Here is a 3,098-nt window from a genome sequence, read left to right as displayed (position 1 = left end):
CAATATCAGGGCGATCAGCCAGAGGAGGAGAGAAGGATGCACAGTTAGCTGCTCGTGTGTGTCTTCGTCTTTATATACACTCAGTGATGAGCTCGCACGTTGCCTGGCAAGTACTCTTCAAGCCTCTCTTGTCTATCCGCCCTTCTCCGTGTTGGGATATGTATCCACTTGGAACTCCACCATCAGGTCTGGCAACTCTCTGGACAGATGCCTGTATCAGGGGCATACACATGGGGTGGGAGGGCGGGGGACGAGGCCCAGTGCATGATGATAACTGCCCAGGAGACTCGGCTGGATGGTGAGGCGGAGAGCGTGTACCCTAGGCAGTGACCAGCAGGGGGCCCCTCGCTACGTGGAGGGTTCCAACACCTCTTGCTTCTGTTTGGAAATGAGTTGAGCTTTCTTTAGAGACAGGTATACCTCTTCCTGAGGATCACACTAGTAGAACTTCCGGATATAAGAAATCAGAGGCTTAGGCAGTGGGAGATCCAGGATGTGATCTATCCAGATGAGCTGTCGGATTCGGAATAGGCAAAGGTGCAGGAGGAATTTGACGTTGCTGAATCGGGACGCTGGGCAGAGTAGCTGCACTGGAGTTGGTGGCAGTCCTGGAACCCTGGATCTCAAGAAAGAAAGAAACTTCCATTCTTGGGGTGCATGATGGCTCTCTTAATGAACTCCACTACTGACTGACAGCGATCCTCAAATTTGGGATGATACCACAGGCTGAAGTTTCCTCTGCAGTGCTCCATTCTAGTGTGGGGGGCGGTACCGTGTGGTTGGAAACTGAGGCTCAGGATATGAGGATTAGAGCTGTCTCCTACCAGGACAGACCCATCGGGCTTGCCTTTCAGCTTCATCTCTGCATCTTCCCAATTCATTGGCCCCCAATACCAACACTTCTCCAACTCTTGAAGGCTGGATGCCAAGCTGCTGAGTCGGGTGGGTAGAGGGGACACGGAAGGTGTTGCAGAGACTAGCTCTACAGGCATTCGGCTGCTCGGATGGGAGCAATCCAGGGAAATGTATCTAGGAGACTGAGGCTTCTTTGTGGGAGACGGGGGTTGGCTGGTGTGGAGAGGGCACGCCCCGCTGAGAGATGTCCACGTCTACAAGTGACACTGTTTCACCTGTGAACAGGGGGCTGAAGGAGATTGGAGAAAATGCACTTTGAGTTCTTGTCAACCTGGGTTTCCCCTCCGAGTCCAGCTCCCGGCCTGCAGAGCCTCCCATGTCTGTCAGGCTCGCAGCTGAAGCAGCCCGCTCTCCGGAAGGCCTCCTGCGGCCCCAGCACCACCGCCAGGGCCACCACTGCGGCTGTTTGTGCGAAAGAGGTGACTGAGGCGGATTTTGAGCGAGCCCTTCCGAGAAGGGCCTGTGAGCGGCCTAAGGGCCCAGGAGGGGGCGGGGGAGGTTGCTGCTGCTGCTCCCTCTACTCCAGCGCCCTGGAGGGACCACGTCCCGCATCGGGAAGGGCACCGGGGTATTTCAGGGCCTGGGGGCTGCGGCAGCAGCCGGCCGCCACCTCCTCCCCGCCGCGGCCCGGGCTGCTGAGCTCCTGGGCCTCGGACTCCAGGCCCTGCAGGACCAGAAGCGCATCGCTCGTTTCAGGGGGGTCCTCCCCGGCCTGCGGGGCAGCAGCAGGCGGCCCGGGCTGCGGAGGGGGAGCTGCGGGGGGCGGGGGCACGGGCAGCAGCCCCCGCCCAGCGTCTTGATCCCCGGCCCCGCCGGCTGCCTGAGCCCCAGAGGCGCCGGGCCCAACTTCCGCTCGAGCGCCCCCCCCCCGGCGGCGAGGCCTTCGGGTCCAGGGCGCAGCGGTGCCAGCTACACAGCGGTTCAGAGGGGCCAGGCTCCGGGGCCACCTCTGCGTCCTCCTCCCCCTCCCCCTCCGGCGGCTGAGCCACGCCGCGGAGCATCGTCAGCTGCGGCACCGGGAGCCCCGCGGGACGGGCCGCGCGAGGGAGGGCGGCGGCGGCGGCGGGCCTGGCTCGGGGGCGCCTTCCCGTAACCGGTACGAAGCGGCCGCCGCCTCCGCCTCGCCATCCCTGAGCTCAGCCCTGGGCATCGAGCAGAGAGACGGAGGGCGGGCGGCGGGGAGCCGGGCTGGGGTGGGGACGAGCCTGGCCCCGCCGGAGCCCCGCCCACCGCGACCCGGAGCGACAGCGCTGACGGCCGCCTTGGCCTCTGCCTCACGGCGCGGGCGGGGGGCGCGCCGGGCCCCTTGTGGTCTCAGGCCGCCGCGCCCATGACCTAATTTTTCAGCCTGCAATTGTTATCATCACAAACAGAAGGATGAAAAGATAAGAATCCAATGGAAGTTTTAAAAAGTCCTCTTTATAGTTTCAGTACATACACACAATGATTTGGAAGATGTCAATCAATATATTAGAATGCTCTCAATTAACTCTTGTAAAATATTACTAATGGAACTATTTTCACTTGTAGGTTTGAGGCTCAGTTAAGTAAAGAAACTGTTTATACATACACACCACACAAATGTATACTCACATAATTTTTTAAATATTGCTTTTGAATTACCAAAGGCAACTGCCTTAGGTGTCGTCTCATCTGGACTTCACCCTATTCTGTAGTATCACTGCTATTTCACACATCACAGAACAGTGTGATAAGGGACTTGAACAACATTATGATCATTTTCGACATCTTAAGAATTCATATATCACCAGCACTAGTATCTCTTACTACACAGAAGATGTATATTATTATTTGAACTAAAATTTATTTCTTGCTTTATCATTATCTTATTTATATTACCCAAAAGGAATGCCTTACATAAATGTTCATACCCTCAACTTCACCAACTTGTGTATGCTCAAAGCATCTAATTTTTTTAAAGTAAATGTATACTGATTCACTCTCCTTTTCACATTCTGGATGGTCAAGGTAGTATTCACTGCCTCGACTTCCACTTACCTAGGTAATTTACACAATAACGTGAAGAAGTCCTCATTAACAAGTTCAGTACCAATTACCTGAGTCCTCCAACACTGAGATGCCAAGAATTCTACACGATAAGAAATAAGTCAAGAATGTTATCATCAGGACTATGCAATTAACCTCCCTGGCTTCCTTTTAAT

At 55.4% G+C, this 3,098-nt stretch overlaps 1 pseudogene; it reads right to left on the bottom strand.

Moving 5' to 3' along the window:
- Window positions 1–308: 308 nt before the first annotated feature.
- On the bottom strand, window positions 309–2,065 carry LOC140691720 (suppressor of cytokine signaling 7 pseudogene; annotated as a pseudogene).
- Window positions 2,066–3,098: the final 1,033 nt, after the last annotated feature.

The sequence above is a fragment of the Vicugna pacos genome, chromosome 36, assembly GCF_048564905.1.
Source record: "Vicugna pacos chromosome 36, VicPac4, whole genome shotgun sequence".
Lineage (NCBI taxonomy): Eukaryota > Metazoa > Chordata > Mammalia > Artiodactyla > Camelidae > Vicugna > Vicugna pacos.
The sequence above is the reverse complement of the archived record's forward strand: the minus strand, read 5'-3'. Positions and strand labels throughout refer to the sequence as shown.